This window comes from Anomaloglossus baeobatrachus, chromosome 3, assembly GCF_048569485.1.
Source record: "Anomaloglossus baeobatrachus isolate aAnoBae1 chromosome 3, aAnoBae1.hap1, whole genome shotgun sequence".
Classification (NCBI taxonomy): domain Eukaryota; kingdom Metazoa; phylum Chordata; class Amphibia; order Anura; family Aromobatidae; genus Anomaloglossus; species Anomaloglossus baeobatrachus.
The window spans coordinates 321597-340945 of NC_134355.1; the positions used below are offsets into that span (position 1 = coordinate 321597).

The following is a 19349-nucleotide window of genomic DNA, read 5'->3' on the forward strand; positions in this document are numbered from 1 at the left end:
CCCTGGGTCCTCGCCCCCTCTGCTCTCTGCTACTCCCTGGGTCGTCGCCCCCTCGGTCGTCGCCCCCCTCTGCCGCTCCCTGGGTCGTCACCCCCTCTGCCGCTCCCTGGGTCGTCGCCCCCTCTGCTACTTACTCCCTGGGTCGTCGCCCCCTCGGTCGTCGCCCCCCTCTGCCGCTCCCTGGGTCGTCGCCCCCTCTGCTCTCTGCTACTCCCTGGGTCGTCGCCCCCTCTGCCGCTCCCTGGGTCCTCGCCCCCTCTGCTCTCTGCTTCTCCCTGGGTCGTCGCCCCCTCGGTCGTCGCCCCCTCTGCCGCTCCCTGGGTCGTCACCCCCCTCTGCCGCTCCCTGGGTCGTCGCCCCCTCGGTCGTCACCCCCCTCTGCCGCTCCCTGGGTCCTCGCCCCCTCTGCTCTCTGCTACTCCCTGGGTCGTCGCCCCCTCTGTAGCCCCCTGTGGGGCCGCACCACTCGCACATAGGTAAAGTCGTCTATGGGAACACCGATCTCAGCTACAATGACGCACAGCCTCCAAGGTAGATGCTAGAATGTACGGGCTTCTAGCAGGAATGACGTAATTTGTCACGTGATAGCGGGGCGTGTTCAAAATGCAGCCAATGTTTTCCAGAAGGAAATAAATCATTGTTCTTTTCAGTCCACCTGGGCATGGAGATGTGAATCATCAAAGCGGGGGTCTAGTGGTGAGACCCCGAATGTGGGGTGCAGGGGGGGCGAAGCCTGATAATAGGAAGAAACATCGCCACGCCCACTAACCTGGAGGGAGTCAGCGTCCAACCCACACCGGCAACCAGATCAGCTGATCCGGACTCCTCCACACGTGACGTATCACATGACTGTGACGTCATTACAAGTCCTCACACAACGGAGCAGCAAACCCTGTACAACACCAGAGTCCCAGGTGAGAGTGACCCTGAGGATACACAGCGCCAACATAGTCCACGGCGCCGCACACATCCCCAGCATCAGCGTTACGTGTGTGTGATCTGCCCCCCCCCCGTGTGTGTGATCTGCCCCCCACCGTGTGTGTGTGTGATCTGCCCCCCACCGTGTGTGTGTGTGTGATCTGCCCCCCCCTGTGTCTGTGATCTGCCCCCCCCTGTGTGTGTGTGATCTGCCCCCCCCGTGTGTGTGTGTGATCTGCCCCCCCCTGTGTGTGTGTGATCTGCCCCCCGTGTGTGTGTGTGTGTGTGATCTGCCCCCCCCCCTGTGTGTGTGATCTGCCCCCCCCTGTGTGTGTGTGATCTGCACCCCCGTGTGTGTGTGTGTGATCTGCCCCCCCCCTGTGTGTGTGTGATCTGCCCCCCGTGTGTGTGTGTGTGTGATCTGCCCCCCCCCCTGTGTGTGTGATCTGCCCCCCCCCCTGTGTGTGTGATCTGCCCCCCCTGTGTGTGTGTGTGATCTGCACCCCCCTGTGTGTGTGTGTGTGATCTGCCCCCCCCTGTGTGTGTGTGTGATCTGCCCCCCCCCCTGTGTGTGTGTGATCTGCCCCCCCTGTGTGTGTGTGTGATCTGCCCCCCCCTGTGTGTGTGTGATCTGCCCCCCCTGTGTGTGTGTGTGATCTGCCCCCCCTGTGTGTGTGTGTGATCTGCCCCCCCCTGTGTGTGTGTGTGATCTGCCCCCCCCCCTGTGTGTGTGTGTGTGATCTGCCCCCCCACCGTGTGTGATCTTCCCCCCCCTGTGTGTGTGTGTGTGTGTGATCTGCCCCCCCCCCCCTGTGTGTGTGTGTGTGATCTGCCCCCCCCCCCCTGTGTGTGTGTGTGTGATCTGCCCCCCCCTGTGTGTGTGTGATCTGCCCCCCCCTGTGTGTGTGTGATCTTCCCCCCCCCTGTGTGTGTGTGTGATCTGCCCCCCCCCTGTGTGTGTGTGATCTGCCCCCCCCCCCTGTGTGTGTGTGATCTGCCCCCCCCCCCTGTGTGTGTGTGATCTGCCCCCCCCTGTGTGTGTGTGATCTGCCCCACCCTGTGTGTGTGTGTGATCTGCCCCCCCCTGTGTGTGTGTGTGATCTGCCCCCCCCCTGTGTGTGTGTGATCTGCCTCCCCCCTGTGTGTGTGTGATCTGCCCCCCCCTGTGTGTGTGTGATCTGCCCCCCCCTGTGTGTGTGTGTGATCTGCCCCCCCCCTGTGTGCGTGTGATCTGCCCCCCCTGTGTGCGTGTGATCTGCCCCCCCCTGTGTGTGTGTGATCTGCCCCCCCCTGTGTGTGTGTGATCTGCCCCCCCCTGTGTGTGTGTGATCTGCCCCCCCCCCTGTGTGTGTGTGATCTGCCCCCCCCCTGTGTGTGTGTGATCTGCCCCCCCCCTGTGTGTGTGTGATCTGCCCCCCCCCTGTGTGTGTGTGATCTGCCCCCCCCCTGTGTGTGTGTGATCTGCCCCCCCCCCTGTGTGTGTGTGATATGCCCCCCCCCTGTGTGTGTGTGTGTGATCTGCCCCCTCCCCCTGTGTGTGTGTGATCTGCCCCCCCCTGTGTGTGTGTGATCTGCCCCCCCCCTGTGTGTGTGTGATCTGCCCCCCCCCTGTGTGTGTGTGATCTGCCCCCCCCTGTGTGTGTGTGATCTGCCCCCCCCCTGTGTGTGTGTGTGATCTGCCCCCCCCCCTGTGTGTGTGTGTGATCTGCCCCCCCTGTGTGTGTGTGTGATCTGCCCCCCCCCTGTGTGTGTGTGATCTGCCCCCCCCTGTGTGTGTGTGATCTGCCCCCCCCTGTGTGTGTGTGATCTGCCCCCCCCTGTGTGTGTGTGATCTGCCCCCCCCCCTGTGTGTGTGTGATCTGCCCCCCCCTGTGTGTGTGTGATCTGCCCCCCCCCTGTGTGTGTGTGATCTGCCCCCCCCCCTGTGTGTGTGTGATCTGCCCCCCCCCCCTGTGTGTGTGTGATCTGCCCCCCCCGTGTGTTTGTGTGATCTGCCCCCCCCTGTGTGTGTGTGATCTTCCCCCCCCCCCGTGTGTGTGATCTGCCCCCCCTGTGTGTGTGATCTGCCCCCCTCCCTGTGTGTGTGTGTGTGATCTGCCCCCCTCCCTGTGTGTGTGTGATCTGCCCCCCCCGTGTGTGTGTGTGATCTGCCCCCCCCGTGTGTGTGTGTGATCTGCCCCCCCCTGTGTGTGTGTGTGTGATCTGCCCCCCCCGTGTGTGTGTGTGATCTGCCCCCCCCGTGTGTGTGTGTGATCTGCCCCCCCCCTGTGTGTGTGTGATCTGCCCCCCCCCTGTGTGTGTGTGTGTGTGTGTGTGATCTGCCCCCCCCGTGTGTGTGTGTGTGTGATCTGCCCCCCCCTGTGTGTGTGATCTTCCCCCCCTGTGTGTGTGTGATCTCCCCCCCCCCCCCTGTGTGTGTGATCTCCCCCCCCCCCTGTGTGTGTGATCTCCCCCCCCCCCTGTGTGTGTGATCTGACCCCCCGCCCGTGTGTGTTTGTGTGTGATCTGCCCCCCCCTGTGTGTGTGTGATCTGCCCCCCCCCCTGTGTGTGTGTGATCTGCCCCCCACCGTGTGTGTGATCTGCCCCCCCCTGTGTGTGTGTGTGTGTGATCTGCCCCCCCCCTGTGTGTGTGTGATCTGCCCCCCCCCTGTGTGTTTGTGTGATCTTCCCCCCCCCCCTGTGTGTGATCTGCCCCCCCCTGTGTGTGTGTGTGATCTGCCCCCCCCCGTGTGTGTGTGTGTGTGTGTGTGTGTGATCTGCCCCCCCCGTGTGTGTGTGTGTGTGATCTTCCCCCCCTGTGTGTGTGATCTTCCCCCCCTGTGTGTGTGATCTTCCCCCCCCCCTGTGTGTGTGATCTCCCCCCCCCCCCGGTGTGTGTGATCTTCCACCCCTGTGTGTGTGATCTGACCCCCCGCCCGTGTGTGTGTGTGTGTGTTTGTGTGTGGTCTTCCCCCCCCCTGTGTGTGTGTGATCTGCCCCCCCCCTGTGTGTGTGTGTGATCTGCCCCCCCCTGTGTGTGTGTGTGATCTGCCCCCCCCCCTGTGTGTTTGATCTCCCCCCCCTGTGTGTTTGATCTCCCCCCCCCGTGTGTGTGATCTCCCCCCCCCTGTGGTGTGTGTGATCTCCCCCTCCCCCCGTGTGTGTGATCTGCCCCCCCCCGTGTGTGTGATCTGCCCCCCCCCGTGTGTGTGTGATCTGCCCCCCCCGTGAGTGTGTGTGTGATCTGCCCCCCCCCCCGTGTGTGTGTGTGTGATCTGCCCCCCCGTGTGTGTGTGTGATCTGCCCCCCCGTGTGTGTGTGATCTGCCCCCCCCCTGTGTGTGTGTGATCTGCCCCCCCCTGTGTGTGTGTGTGATCTGCCCCCCCCCTGTGTGTGTGTGTGATCTGCCCCCCCCTGTGTGTATGTGTGATCTGCCCCCCCTGTGTGTGTGTGTGATCTGCCCCCCCCCTGTGTGTGTGTGTGATCTTCCCCCCCCCTGTGTGTATGTGTGATCTGCCCCCCCCCGTGTGTGTGTGTGATCTGCCCCCCCCTGTGTGTGTGATCTGCCCCCCCCGTGTGTGTGTGATCTGCCCCCCCCCGTGTGTGTGTGATCTGCCCCCCCCCTGTGTGTGTGTGATCTGCCCCCCCCTGTGTGTGTGTGATCTGCCCCCCCCTGTGTGTTTGTGTGATCTGCCCCCCCCCCGTGTGTGTGTGTGATCTTCCCCCCCCTGTGTGTGTGTGTGATCTGCCCCCCCCTGTGTGTGTGTGTGTGTGTGATGTGTGATCTGCCCCCCCCGTGTGTGTGTGATCTGCCCCCCCCGTGTGTGTGTGATCTGCCCCCCCCGTGTGTGTGTGTGTGATCTGCCCCCCCCCCGGTGTGTGTGTGTGTGATCTGCCCCCCCTGTGTGTCGTGTGTGTGATCTGCCCCCCCCCCTGTGTGTGTGTGATCTGCCCCCCCCCCTGTGTGTGTGTGTGATCTGCCCCCCCCCTGTGTGTGTGTGATCTGCCCCCCCCCCTGTGTGTGTGTGTGATCTGCCCCCCCCCGTGTGTGTGTGTGATCTGCCCCCCCCCTGTGTGTATGTGTGATCTGCCCCCCCTGTGTGTGTGTGATCTGCCCCCCCCCCGTGTGTGTGTGTGATCTTCCCCCCCCCTGTGTGTGTGTGATCTTCCCCCCCCCCCCCCCTGTGTGTGTGATCTGCCCCCCCCCCCCTGTGTGTGTGTGATCTTCCCCCCCCCGTGTGTATGTGTGATCTGCCCCCCCCCGTGTGTATGTGTGATCTGCCCCCCCCCCCGTGTGTGTGTGTGATCTGCCCCCCCCCGTGTGTGTGTGTGATCTGCCCCCCCTCCTGTGTGTGTGTGTGATCTGCCCCCCCCCTGTGTGTGTGTGTGATCTGCCCCCCCCTGTGTGTGTGTGATCTGCCCCCCCCTGTGTGTGTGTGTGATCTGCCCCCCCCCTGTGTGTGTGTGATCTGCCCCCCCCCTGTGTGTGTGTGATCTGCCCCCCCTGGTGTGTGATCTGCCCCCCCCCTGTGTGTGTGTGTGTGATCTGCCCCCCCCCTGTGTGTGTGTGTGTGATCTGCCCCCCCCCTGTGTGTGTGTGACTGCCCCCCCCCCTGTGTGTGTGTGTGATCTGCCCCCCCCCCCTGTGTGTGTGTGATCTGCCCCCCCCCTGTGTGTGTGTGTGATCTGCCCCCCCCCTGTGTGTGTGTGCGATCTGCCCCCCCGTGTGTGTGTGTGATCTGTCCCCCCCCCCCTGTGTGTGTGTGTGTGATCTGCCCCCCCCTGTGTGTGTGTGATCTGCCCCCCCTGTGTGTGTGTGTGATCTGCCCCCCCCGTGTGTGTGATGTCCCCCCCCCCCCTGTGTGTGTGATCTGACCCCCCGCCCGTGTGTGTGTGTGTGTGTTTGTGTGTGGTCTGCCCCCCCCCCTGTGTGTGTGTGATCTGCCCCCCCCTGTGTGTGTGTGTGTGATCTCCCCGTCCCCTGTGTGTGTGATCTCCCCCCCCCCCCTGTGGTGTGTGTGTGATCTCCCCCCCACCCCGTGTGTGTGATCTGCCCCCCCGTGTGTGTGCGTGTGTGTGTGTGATCTGCCCCCCCCGTGTGTGTGTGTGTGTGTGTGTGATCTTCCCCCCCCGTGTGTGTGTGATCTGCCCCCCACCCCTGTGTGATCTCCCCCCCCCCCCCTGTGTGTGTGTGATCTCCCCCTCCCCTGTGTGTGTGTGTGATCTGCCCCCCCCGTGTGTATGTGTGATCTTCCCCCCCCGTGTGTATGTGTGATCTGCCCCCCCCTGTGTGTGTGTGTGTGATCTGCCCCCCCCCCCGTGTGTGTGTGTGATCTGCCCCCCCCCCGTGTGTGTGTGTGATCTGCCCCCCTCCGTGTGTGTGTGTGATCTGCCCCCCCTGTGTGTGTGTGTGTGTGTGTGATCTGCCCCCCCTGTGTGTGTGATCTGCCCCCCCCCTGTGTGTGTGTGTGATCTTCCCCCCCCCCTGTGTGTGTGTGTGTGATCTGCCCCCCCCCTGTGTGTGTGTGATCTGCCCCCCCTGTGTGTTTGTGTGATCTGCCCCCCCCTGTGTGTTTGTGTGATCTGCCCCCCCCCCCTGTGTGTTTGTGTGATCTGCCCCCCCCCTGTGTGTGTGTGATCTGCCCCCCCCCCTGTGTGTGTGTGATCTGCCCCCCCCCTGTGTGTGTGTGTGATCTGCCCCCCCCTGTGTGTGTGTGTGTGATCTGCCCCCCCCCCCCCGTGTGTGTGTGTGATCTGCCCCCCCCCCCGTGTGTGTGTGTGATCTGCCCCCCCCTGTGTGTGTGTGATCTGCCCCCCCCCGTGTGTGTGTGTGATCTGCCCCCCCCCCGTGTGTGTGTGTGTGATCTGCCCCCCCCCGTGTGTGTGATCTTCCCCCCCCCCCCCCTGTGTGTGATCTTCCCCCCTGTGTGTGTGATCTGACCCCCCCCGTGTGTGTTGACCCCCCGTGTGTGTGTGTGTGTCTGCCCCCCCCTGTGTGTGTGTGATCTGCCCCCCCCTGTGTGTGTGTGTGATCTGCCCCCCCCCTGTGTGTGTGTGTGATCTGCCCCCCCCCCTGTGTGTGTGTGTGATCTGCCCCCCCCCTGTGTGTGTGTGTGATCTGCCCCCCCCTGTGTGTGTGATCTCTCCCCCCCCTGTGTGTGTGATCTGCCCCCCCCCCCGTGTGTGTGATCTGCCCCCCCCGTGTGTGTGTGTGCTCTGCCCCCCCCCCTGTGTGTGTGTGATCTGCCCCCCCCTGTGTGTGTGTGGGTGATCTTCCCCCCCTGTGTGTGTGTGTGATCTGCCCCCCCCCTGTGTGTGTGTGTGATCTGCCCCCCCCCCCTGTGTGTGTGTGTGATCTGCCCCCCCCCCTGTGTGTGTGTGATCTGTCCCCCCCCCTGTGTGTGTGTGATCTGCCCCCCCTGTGTGTGTGTGATCTGCCCCCCCCCTGTGTGTGTGTGATCTGCCCCCCCCCCTGTGTGTGTGTGATCTGCCCCCCCCGTGTGTCGTGTGTGTGTGATCTGCCCCCCCCCTGTGTGTGTGTATGATCTGCCCCCCCCTGTGTGTGTGTGTGTGTGTGTGATCTGCCCCCCCCCGTGTGTGTGATCTGCCCCCCCGTGTGTGTGATCTCCCCCCCCCCTGTGTGTGTGATCTGACCCCCCCGCCCGTGTGTGTGTGTGGTCTGCCCCCCCTGGGTGTGTGTGATCTTCCCCCCCCCTGTGTGTGTGTGTGATCTCCCCCCTCCCCCCCTGTGGTGTGTGTGATCTGCCCCCCCCTGTGTGTGTGTGTGTGTGATCTTCCCCCCCCTGTGTGTGTGATCTGACCCCCCGCCCGTGTGTGTGTGTGGTCTGCCCCCCCTGGGTGTGTGTGATCTTCCCCCCCCTGTGTGTGTGTGTGATCTCCCCCCTCCCCCCCTGTGGTGTGTGTGATCTGCCCCCCCCCCCCGTGTGTGTGATCTGCCCCCCCTGTGTGTGTGTGTGATCTGCCCCCCCCCGTGTGTGTGTGTGATCTGCCCCCCCCTGTGTGTGTGTGTGATCTGCCCCCCCTGTGTGTGTGTGATCTGCCCCCCCCCCGTGTGTGTGATCTGCCCCCCCCCTGTGTGTGTGTGTGATCTGCCCCCCCCCGTGTGTGTGTGTGATCTGCCCCCCCCCTGTGTGTGTGTGTGATCTGCCCCCCCCTGTGTGTGTGTGATCTGCCCCCCCCCCTGTGTGTGTGTGATCTGCCCCCCCCTGTGTGTATGTGTGATCTGCCCCCCCCCCTGTGTGTGTGTGATCTGCCCCCCCCTGTGTGTGTGTGTGATCTGCCCCCCCCCCCTGTGTGTGTGTGATCTGCCCCCCCCTGTGTGTGTGTGATCTGCCCCCCCTGTGTGTGTGTGTGATCTGCCCCCCCCCTGTGTGTGTGTGATCTGCCCCCCCCCTGTGTGTGTGTGATCTTCCACCCCCTGTGTGTGTGTGTGATCTGCCCCCCCCTGTGTGTGTGTGTGTGATCTGCCCCCCCGTGTGTGTGTGTGATCTGCCCCCCCCTGTGTGTGTGTGATCTGCCCCCCCCTGTGTGTGTGATCGCCCCCCCCCCCTGTGTGTGTGATCTATCCCCCCTGTGTGTGATCTTCCCCCCCCCCCCCGTGTGTGTGTGTGATCTGCCCCCCCGTGTGTGTGTGTTCTGCCCCCCCCTGTGTGTGTGTGTGATCTGCCCCCCCTGTGTGTGTGTGTGTGATCTGCCCCCCCCCCTGTGTGTGTGTGTGACCTGCCCCCCCCCCTGTGTGTGTGTGTGACCTGCCCCCCCCTGTGTGTGTGTGTGATCTGCCCCCCCTGTGTGTGTATGATCTGCCCCCCCCATGTGTGTGTGTGATCTGCCCACCCCCCCGTGTGTGTGTGTGTGATCTGCCCCCCCCCGTGTGTGTGTGATCTGCCCCCCCCTGTGTGTGTGTGTGATCTGCCCCCCCCCTGTGTGTGTGTGATCTGCCCCCCCCCTGTGTGTGTGTGTGTGATCTGCCCCCCCCTGTGTGTGTGTGATCTGCCCCCCCCCCTGTGTGTGTGTGATCTGCCCCCCCCTGTGTGTGTGTGATCTGCCCCCCCTGTGTGTGTGTGTGATCTGCCCCCCCCTGTGTGCTGTGTGTGATCTGCCCCCCCCCCGTGTGTGTGTGATCTGCCCCCCCCCCATGTGTGTGTGTGATCTGCCCCCCCTGTGTGTGTGTGTGTGTGATCTGCCCCCCCTGTGTGTGTGTGTGATCTGCCCCCCCCCTGTGTGTGTGTGATCTGCCCCCCCCCTGTGTGTGTGTGATCTGCCCCCCCCTGTGTGTGTGTGATCTGCCCCCCCCCCGTGTGTGTGTGATCTGCCCCCCCCTGTGTGTGTGTGATCTCCCCCCCCCCCCTGTGTGTGTGTGATCTGCCCCCCCGTGTGTGTGTGATCTGCCCCCCCCTGTGTGTGTGTGTGATCTGCCCCCCCTGTGCGTCTGTGATCTGCCCCACCCTGTGCGTGTGTGATCTGCCCCACCCTGTGCGTGTGTGATCTGCCCCCACCCTGTGCGTGTGTGATCTGCCCCCCCTGTGCGTGTGTGTGATCTGCCCCCCACCCTGTGTGTGTGTGATTTGCCCCCCCCTGTGTGTGTGTGTGATATGCCCCCCCCCCCTGTGTGTGTGTGATCTGCCCCCCCCCTGTGTGTGTGTGTGATCTGCCCCCCCTGTGTGTGTGTGATCTGCCCCCCCCCCCTGTGTGTATGTGTGATCTGCCCCCCCTGTGTGTGTGTGTGATCTGCCCCCCCCCTGTGTGTGTGATCTGCCCCCCCCCCCGTGTGTGTGTGTGATCTGCCCCCCCCCGTGTGTGTGTGATCTGCCCCCCCCTGTGTGTGTGTGATCTGCCCCCCCCCTGTGTGTGTGTGTGATCTGCCCCCCGCCTGTGTGTGTGTGATCTGCCCCCCCCTGTGTGTGTGTGATCTGCCCCCCCCCCTGTGTGTGTGTGATCTGCCCCCCCCCTGTGTGTGTGTGATCTGCCCCCCCCTGTGTGTGTGTGATCTGCCCCCCCCTGTGTGTGTGTGATCTGCCCCCCTGTGTGTGTGTGTGATCTGCCCCCCCGTGTGTGTGTGATCTGCCCCCCCTGTGTGTGTGTGTGATCTGCCCCCACCCTGTGCGTGTGTGATCTGCCCCCCCTGTGCGTGTGTGTGATCTGCCCCCCACCCTGTGTGTGTGTGATCTGCCCCCACCCTGTGCGTGTGTGATCTGCCCCCCACCCTGTGCGTGTGTGATCTGCCCCCACCCTGTGCGTGTGTGATCTGCCCCCACCCTGTGCGTGTGTGATCTGCCCCCACCCTGTGCGTGTGTGATCTGCCCCCACCCTGTGCGTGTGTGATCTGCCCCCACCCTGTGCGTGTGTGATCTGGCTCCTCTGTGGTCACAGCTGTGATGTCACCTGTGTGTGATCTGCCTCCTCTGTGGTCACAGCTGTGATGTCACCTGTGTGTGATCTGCCCCCTCTGTGATGTAACCTGTGTGTGATCTGCCTCCTCTGCGGTCACAGCTGTGATGTCTCCTGTGTGTTATCTGCCTCCTCTGTGGTCACAGCTGTGATGTCACCTGTGTGTGATCTGCCTCCTCTGCGGTCACAGCTGTGATGTCACCTGTGTGTGATCTGGCTCCTCTGTGGTCACAGCTGCGATGTCACCTGTGTGTGATCTGCCCCCTCTGTGGTCACAGCTGTGATGTCACCTGTGTGTGATCTGCCCCCTCTGTGGTCACAGCTGTGATGTCACCTGTGTGTGATCTGCCCCCTCTGTGATGTAACCTGTGTGTGATCTGCCTCCTCTGCGGTCACAGCTGTGATGTCTCCTGTGTGTTATCTGCCTCCTCTGTGGTCACAGCTGTGATGTCACCTGTGTGTGATCTGCCTCCTCTGCGGTCACAGCTGTGATGTCACCTGTGTGTGATCTGGCTCCTCTGTGGTCACAGCTGCGATGTCACCTGTGTGTGATCTGCCCCCTCTGTGGTCACAGCTGTGATGTCACCTGTGTGTGATCTGCCTCCTCTGCGGTCACAGCTGTGATGTCACCTGTGTGTGATCTGGCTCCTCTGTGGTCACAGCTGCGATGTCACCTGTGTGTGATCTGCCCCCTCTGTGGTCACAGCTGTGATGTCACCTGTGTGTGATCTGCCTCCTCTGTGGTCACAGCTGTGATGTCACCTGTGTGTGATCTGCCTCCTCTGTGGTCACAGCTGCGATGTGATCTGCCTCCTCTGCGGTCAGAGCTGTGATGTCACCTGTGTGTGATCTGGCTCCTCTGTGGTCACAGCTGTGATGTCACCTGTGTGTGATCTGCCCCCTCTGTGGTCACAGCTGTGATGTCACCTGTGTGTGATCTGCCCCCTCTGTGGTCACAGCTGTGATGTCACCTGTGTGTGATCTGGCTCCTCTGTGGTCACAGCTGCGATGTCACCTGTGTGTGATCTGCCTCCTCTGCGGTCACAGCTGTGATGTCACCTGTGTGTGATCTGCCTCCTCTGTGGTCACAGCTGCGATGTCACCTGTGTGTGATCTGCCTCCTCTGTGGTCACAGCTGCGATGTCACCTGTGTGTGATCTGCCCCCTCTGTGATGTCACCTGTGTGTGATCTGCTTCCTCGGTGGTCACAGCTATGATGTCACCTGTGTGTGATCTGCCTCCTCTGCGGTCACAGCTGTGATGTCACCTGTGTGTGATCTGCCTCCTCTGTGGTCACAGCTGCGATGTCACCTGTGTGTGATCTGCCTCCTCTGTGGTCACAGCTGCGATGTCACCTGTGTGTGATCTGCCCCCTCTGTGATGTCACCTGTGTGTGATCTGCTTCCTCGGTGGTCACAGCTATGATGTCACCTGTGTGTGATCTGCCTCCTCTGCGGTCACAGCTGTGATGTCACCTGTGTGTGATCTGCCCCCTCTGTGATGTAACCTGTGTGTGATCTGCCCCCTCTGTGGTCACAGCTGCGATGTCACCTGTGTGTGATCTGTCCCCTCTGTGGTCAGAGCTGCGATGTCACCTGTGTGTGATCTGCCTCCTCTGTGGTCACAGCTGTGATGTCACCTGTGTGTGATCTGCCCCCTTTGCGGTCACAGCTGTGATGTCACCTGTGTGTGATCTGTCCCCTCTGTGGTCAGAGCTGCGATGTCACCTGTGTGTGATCTGCCTCCTCTGTGGTCACAGCTGTGATGTCACCTGTGTGTGATCTGCCCCCTCTGTGGTCACAGCTGCGATGTCACCTGTGTGTGATCTGCCCCCTCTGTGGTCAGAGCTGTGATGTCACCTGTGTGTGATCTGCCCCCTCTGTGGTCACAGCTGTGATGTCTCCTGTGTGTGATCTGCCTCCTCTGTGGTCACAGCTGTGATGTAACCTGTGTGTGATCTGCCCCCTCTGTGGTCACAGCTGTGATGTCTCCTGTGTGTGATCTGCCCCCTCTGTGGTCACAGCTGTGATGTCACCTGTGTGTGATCTGCCCCCTCTGTGGTCACAGCTGTGATGTCTCCTGTGTGTGATCTGCCCCCTCTGTGGTCACAGCTGTGATGTCACCTGTGTGTGATCTGCCTCCTCTGCGGTCAGAGCTGTGATGTCACCTGTGTGTGATCTGCCTCCTCTGCGGTCAGAGCTGTGATGTCACCTGTGTGTGATCTGCCCCCTCTGTGGTCACAGCTGTGATGTCTCCTGTGTGTGATCTGCCTCCTCTGTGGTCAGAGCTGTGATGTCACCTGTGTGTGATCTGCCCCCTCTGTGGTCACAGCTGTGATGTCACCTGTGTGTGATCTGCCTCCTCTGTGGTCAGAGCTGTGATGTCACCTGTGTGTGATCTGCCTCCTCTGTGGTCACAGCTGTGATGTCTCCTGTGTGTGATCTGCCCCCTCTGTGGTCACAGCTGTGATGTCACCTGTGTGTGATCTGCCCCCTCTGTGGTCACAGCTGTGATGTCACCTGTGTGTGATCTGCCCCCTCTGTGGTCACAGCTGTGATGTCTCCTGTGTGTGATCTGCCTCCTCTGTGGTCAGAGCTGTGATGTCACCTGTGTGTGATCTGCCCCCTCTGTGGTCACAGCTGTGATGTCTCCTGTGTGTGATCTGCCTCCTCTGTGGTCACAGCTGTGATGTCTCCTGTGTGTGATCTGCCCCCTCTGTGGTCACAGCTGTGATGTCACCTGTGTGTGATCTGCCCCTCTGTGGTCACAGCTGTGATGTCACCTGTGTGTGATCTGCCCCCTCTGTGGTCACAGCTGTGATGTCACCTGTGTGTGATCTGCCTCCTCTGTGGTCACAGCTGTGATGTCTCCTGTGTGTGATCTGCCCCCTCTGTGGTCACAGCTGTGATGTCTCCTGTGTGTGATCTGCCCCCTCTGTGGTCACAGCTGTGATGTCACCTGTGTGTGATCTGCCTCCTCTGTGGTCACAGCTGTGATGTCTCCTGTGTGTGATCTGGCTCCTCTGTGGTCACAGCTGTGATGTCACCTGTGTGTGATCTGCCTCCTCTGCGGTCAGAGCTGTGATGTCTCCTGTGTGTGATCTGCCCCCTCTGTGGTCACAGCTGTGATGTCTCCTGTGTGTGATCTGCCCCCTCTGCGGTCACAGCTGTGATGTCACCTGTGTGTGATCTGCCCCCTCTGTGATGTCACCTGAGTGTGATCTGCCCCCTCTGCGGTCACAGCTGTGATGTAACCTGTGTGTGATCTGGCTCCTCTGTGATGTAACCTGTGTACAGATGAGCGAGTTCTGTAATATCCGCAGTCTCGTAATCCGCAGTCTGGACTCGTAATGAGTGCTCTGTAATATTCGTGTATTCGTTCTGAATAGTGAGTACAAGGCAAGTCACTGGGAAATACGAGTAATGTTCTGCTGGACGAGGTCTGGGCTTGAGGAGAAGGCTGCAATGGAGGGGCAAGTGATGACACTGTATGGGGAGAGCCTGGAGAAGATGCCTGCAAGAATTTATGTTTCACATATGGTTACTGGGATGCCCTGAAGCTGCATGGAAGAACTTCTGTGTGGCTTTAGTCTATCGGTGCCCCTGCAGTGTATGTTGCACTGCCCTGGCCAACCCCGCAGTGACACAGCAGTGTGCGATTAGCTGCGGGATGACGAGCGCCGACATCAGGAGGGTAGATCAGATCAGTACCTGCTGTGATGATGTTCGCTGAACTCGTGACATCAGCACTAGTCACTGACTACCATGATGCCGCGTTTTCACGTCAAGTCTCGTGGACGGCCAGAGACTGTAACTAGCGGTGACGTCATGGGCTCACGGGACAGTTTGTGTGAGAACGCGGTGGCCATGGAACTCAGTGACGAGCACTGACGTCACGAGTTCAGCTGAGTTCATCACTTCAGGTAATGAACTCGGCTAACCTCATGATGTCAGCGCTTGTTATGCCCTGCAGTGACCTGGCCTAACCTAATTATGTTAGCTCAGGTCACTGCACTTGTCTCTCAGCCAATGGGGAACATTCTGTTCTTCATTGACTGGGACATTGACTATGGTATGGATCGTCATAAGACCCCCTTATTGGATTACGCCGGACTGGATTTGTTTTTTCTTTTTAATAAATTTGTGAAAGAGGGAATGTTTTGGGGACTGTTTTTTCAAATAAATTTTTTTTTGTTGTCTTTTTTTTTTTTTATTACTTACTGGGTTAGTGATGTCTGGTATCTGATAGACGCGTGACATCACTAACCCCAGGGCTTGATGCCAGGTGACATTGCACAGCTGGTATCAACCCCATATATTACCCCGTTTGTCCCCGCAGCAGGGCAACGGGATGAGCTGGGCGAAGTGCCAGGATTAGCGCATCTTATGGATGTGCCACTTCTGGGGCGGCTGTGGCCTGCTATTTTTAGGCTGGTGAGGGTCCAATAACCATGCATCTCCCTAGTATGATAATACTGGATCACTGCTGTCTGCTTTACCTTGGCTGGTGATCCAATGTGGGCGGGACCCCACGTTTTTTGTTTTAAATTATTAATTTAATTTAAAGTAACAGCGTGGGGTGCCCTCTGTTTTAGATTACCAGCCAAGGTGAAGCTGCCAGATGTGGTCTGCAGGCTGCAGCCATCTGCTTTACCTGAACTGGCTACAAAAAAAAAATGGAGAAACACCCATTTTGTTTTTTTAATTATTTATTATTTGGCTAAATACAAGGCTAAGCACCCTTAGTGCCACATGAAAGTCACTAAAGGGTGCAAGATTACAAAATGCAGGGGAGTGGGACACTATATATATCTGTCTAGCTATCCATCCAGCTATCTATCTGTCTATCCAGTTATCTTTCTAGCTGTTGACTGTATGTAACCCTCCCTTCCGGAAGGCACACGTCTGAAAAACGGAAAGGATGCGGTTGTCACACAGATTTGCATTGTGTTAAAGAATTAGCCCTATGTCCTGAGTGATGGTGGACGCCGGAAGTCCCCATCACAAGGACCTCCAATGACAACTAGTAGTAACGCTGGAGTAGGACTGTCCTGGTTTGTCTACCACTGCACAATGTGCCTCGTGTTTACAAACCTTAGCCCTATGGCCGGAGTCATGGTGGATGCAGGAAGGAAATGGCTTTATATGGGAAGGGGTGGACGTTATCAGCAGTAGTCACAATGACCATTTTGGGGGAATTTTAGTCTGGTTTCCTCTCATCTGGAGGGATTAGAAACTGTGAAGAAATCCAGTCCTTGTAGAATGTAATCAGAGTAAGGGGTACTTCTCACATAGCGAGATCGCTGCTGAGTCACGTTTTTTGTGACGCAGCAGTGACCTCATTAGCGATCTCGCTGTGTGTGACACTGAGCAGCGATCTGGCCCCTGCTGTGAAATCGCTGCTCGTTACACACTGCTCTGGTTCATTTTTTTGAACGTTGCTCTCCCGCTGTGAAGCACACATTGCTGTGTTTGACAGCAAGAGAGCAACGATCTAAATGTGCAGGGAGCCGACGTCTGGAAGCTGCGGACGCTGGTAACCAAGGTACACATCGGGTAACCAAGTGAAACGCTTTGCTTGGTTACCCGATATTTACCTTGGTTACTAGCGTCCGCCGCTCTCAGGCTGCCAGTGTAGGCTCCCTGCTCCCTGCACACGTAGCCAGAGTACACATCAGGTAAATAAGCAGAGCGGTTTGCTTATTAACCCGATGTGTACTCTGGCTACGAGTGCAGGGAGCCAGCGCTAAGCAATGTGCGCTGGTAACCAAGGTAAATATCGGGTAACCAAGCGAAGCATTTTGCTTGATTACCCAATATTTACCTTAGTTACCAAGCGCAGCATCCCTTCCACGCGTCACTGGGGGCTGGTCGCTGGTGAGATCTGCCTGATTGACAGCTCACCAGCGACCATGTAACAACGCACCAGCAATCCTGACCATGTGGGATCGCTGGAGTGTCGCTAAAGTGTGACGGTACCCTAAGTGTGTCTGCATTTTATGTGGAGAGGCGAGAGCGTCTATCAGTGATGATTGTCCCTGCAGAACCGAAAACACGCTCTGACATCACACTAGCAGCCGGGCAGCCAGCACCTCCAAGGCGTATAAGGAGAGGCCGGCACCTCCAAGGCGTATAAGGGGAGGCCGGCACCTCCAAGGCGTATAAGGGGAGGCCGGCACCTCCAAGGCGTATAAGGGGAGGCCGGCACCTCCAAGGCGTATAAGGGGAGGCCGGCACCTCCAAGGCGTATAAGGGGAGGCCGGCACCTCCAAGGCGTATAAGGGGAGGCTGGCACCTCCAAGGCGTATAAGGAGAGGCCGGCACCTCCAAGGCGTATAAGGAGAGGCCGGCACCTCCAAGGCGTATAAGGAGAGGCCGGCACCTCCAAGGCGTATAAGGAGAGGCCGGCACCTCCAAGGCGTATAAGTTGAGTCCCGCACCTCCAAGGCGTATAAGTTGAGGCCGGCACCTCCAAGGCGTATAAGTTGAGGCCGGCACCTCCAAGGCGTATAAGTTGAGGCCGGCACCTCCAAGGCGTATAAGTTGAGGACGGCACCTCCAAGGCGTATAAGGAGAGGACGGCACCTCCAAGGCGTATAAGGAGAGGACGGCACCTCCAAGGCGTATAAGGAGAGGCCGGCACCTCCAAGGCGTATAAGTTGAGTCCCGCACCTCCAAGGCGTATAAGTTGAGGCCGGCACCTCCAAGGCGTATAAGTTGAGGCCGGCACCTCCAAGGCGTATAAGTTGAGGCCGGCACCTCAAAGGCGTATAAGGAGAGGCCGGCACCTCCAAGGCGTATAAGGAGAGGCCGGCACCTCCAAGGCGTATAAGGAGAGGCCAGCACCTCCAAGAAGTATAAGGAGAGGTCGGGTCAAGTGTTCAGCTTGGACACCCAATAATTAAAGGGAACTGAAGCATCAGAAAGCATGCAGGTATGGTCACTTAAGTACCCCTTGACCATGTTGTGCAACTTCTCCCTCCTTGGCATTGTTACAGGCACAGATAAGGGTGCTTACACGCTGCGACATCGCTAACGATATATCGTTGGGGTCACGTCGTTAGTGACGCACATCCAGCGTCGTTAGCGACATCGCAGAGTGTGACACCTAGGAGCGACGATCAACGATCGCAAAAATGGCAAAAATCGTTGATCGTTGACACGTCGCTCCTTTTCATAATATGGTTGCTGGTGCATGCCGCTGGTTGTTCGTCGTTCCTGCGGCATCACACATCACTATGTGTGACACCGCAGGAACGACGAACATCTCCTTACCTGCGTCCACCAGCAATGAGGAGCGAAGGAGGTGGGCGGCTGTTCCTGCCGCTCATCTCCGCCCCTCCTCTTCTATTGGACGGCCCTTTTGTGACGTCGCTGTGACGCTGAACGCACCTTCCCCTTGAAGGAGAGATTGTTCGGCAGCAACAGCGATGTCGCTAAGCAGGTATGTGCCTGTGACGCTGCCGTAGCGATAATGTTCGCTACGGCAGCGATCACCACATATCGCACCAACGACTGGGGCGGGTGCTATCGCTAGCGATGTTGCAGCGTGTAAAGCACCCTATAGTCCTTGCTGATATCCTGGTTTATTGAAGATGGCCCAGTTTGCTCACATTTTTTCCTCCACTTCTGTTGGACCTGGTTTTGGTGTCTTTCCCCATAAATCCTTGGTGTTGAAATGTGCCGGTAACTCTGCCGCCAGCGTTGCCTGAGGTTGATGTTATCTACAACAACCCTCTTGAAGGCTTCCATTGTGTAACCCTTTGGTGACTCCAAAAGGAGAGAAGGAAATTTCTCCTTGTACCGTGGGTTCAGAAAGGTGGCCAACCATTATAGGTTGTTGGATAAAATGTGTATCACGCAAGAGTCTTGCCACAGACACTTAGGCTATGTGCGCATGTTGCGTTCTGGCCCTGCAGAAATTTATGCAGCGATTTAAAGAGCACAACAGCGCTTCAAATCTCTGCAGAAACAAAAGCCAATTTCATGCGCTCTGCATGTAGCCCCTTCCAGCCCCTGCCATAGACAGAGCAGGGACCTCATGCAGAGCGCAGGAAAGAAGTGACATGTCACTTCTTAGAACACACGCTTCTGGCAGCAGCCGAAACACTGCGCTCGAATACGCCACGTGCGCATGGCTCCTGCATAATCTCCATAGATTGTGCTGGGGACGCAGGACGCATGCAGTTATGCTGCGGTGCAGATCGCAGCGTAACTGCATGCAATTACGCAATGTGCGCACATAGCCTTACACATGAACTGGGCCAACTGAAGAAGAAAGAAGTGCCATAAATGAGGGATCACCAGACCAAGAAATTAGAAAAAATGATTATACATTTTTATTATTGAAGTTAGCAAGAACCTATAACACACAACACTATAGGTGTCTAAAGGTAACCAAATTGACAAAAATGATTAAAAGCATTTAAAAACATGAAAGACATAACAATGTATCACCTGGGCCTGAATAGACCGAATAATGATGGAAAAGCTGGGTACTATAATAAAAACAAACACGCATGGTAAATTGCAAAGGTCAGGTATGCACTACATCAAAGAAATAGTTGATAAAGATAACATGATCCTTAAGGCTATGTTCACACATCATTTTTTTGGCATCAGGCACAATCCGGTGTGTGCCTGATGCATCGGATCCGGCGCAGAATATGCAAAAACTGATGCGCCTGATCCTTTTTTTTTTGACGGATCTGGTATACCTAATCCATCAAAAAACGGATCCGGTGCATCCATTTTTTTGCATCCGTTTTTTTTTTTTTTTTTTTTTTTTTTTTGCTGGATCCATTTTGTTTCAATAAATTGGAGCATGCTCAGTTTAAAAAACTGATCTGGCGGCCGCATCCGTTTTCTGCCGCATCGCGCCGGATCCGGCGTCCATAGGCTTACATTGTAAATCACGCCGTATCGCGCGATACGTTTTTTTTCCAGAGACAAAAAACGTTCAATGAGACGTTCCATCCGGCCGCCGCATTGAGTAATTACGCCGGATCCGTCAAAAGCCGGATGCAACACAATGCCATCAGGCA

General features: G+C 58.4%; 1 protein-coding gene across 3 annotated transcripts in view; it reads left to right on the top strand.

Moving 5' to 3' along the window:
* Positions 1-748: 748 nt before the first annotated feature.
* LOC142295845 (uncharacterized) overlaps positions 749-19349 on the top strand; it is a 108540-nt gene continuing 89939 nt past the window's right edge. For all 3 annotated transcript variants that reach the window (XM_075338927.1, XM_075338925.1, XM_075338928.1), the window contains exon 1: positions 749-914. The gene's annotated coding sequence lies outside the window, so the exon portion shown is untranslated. The remainder of the gene's footprint in view (positions 915-19349) is intronic.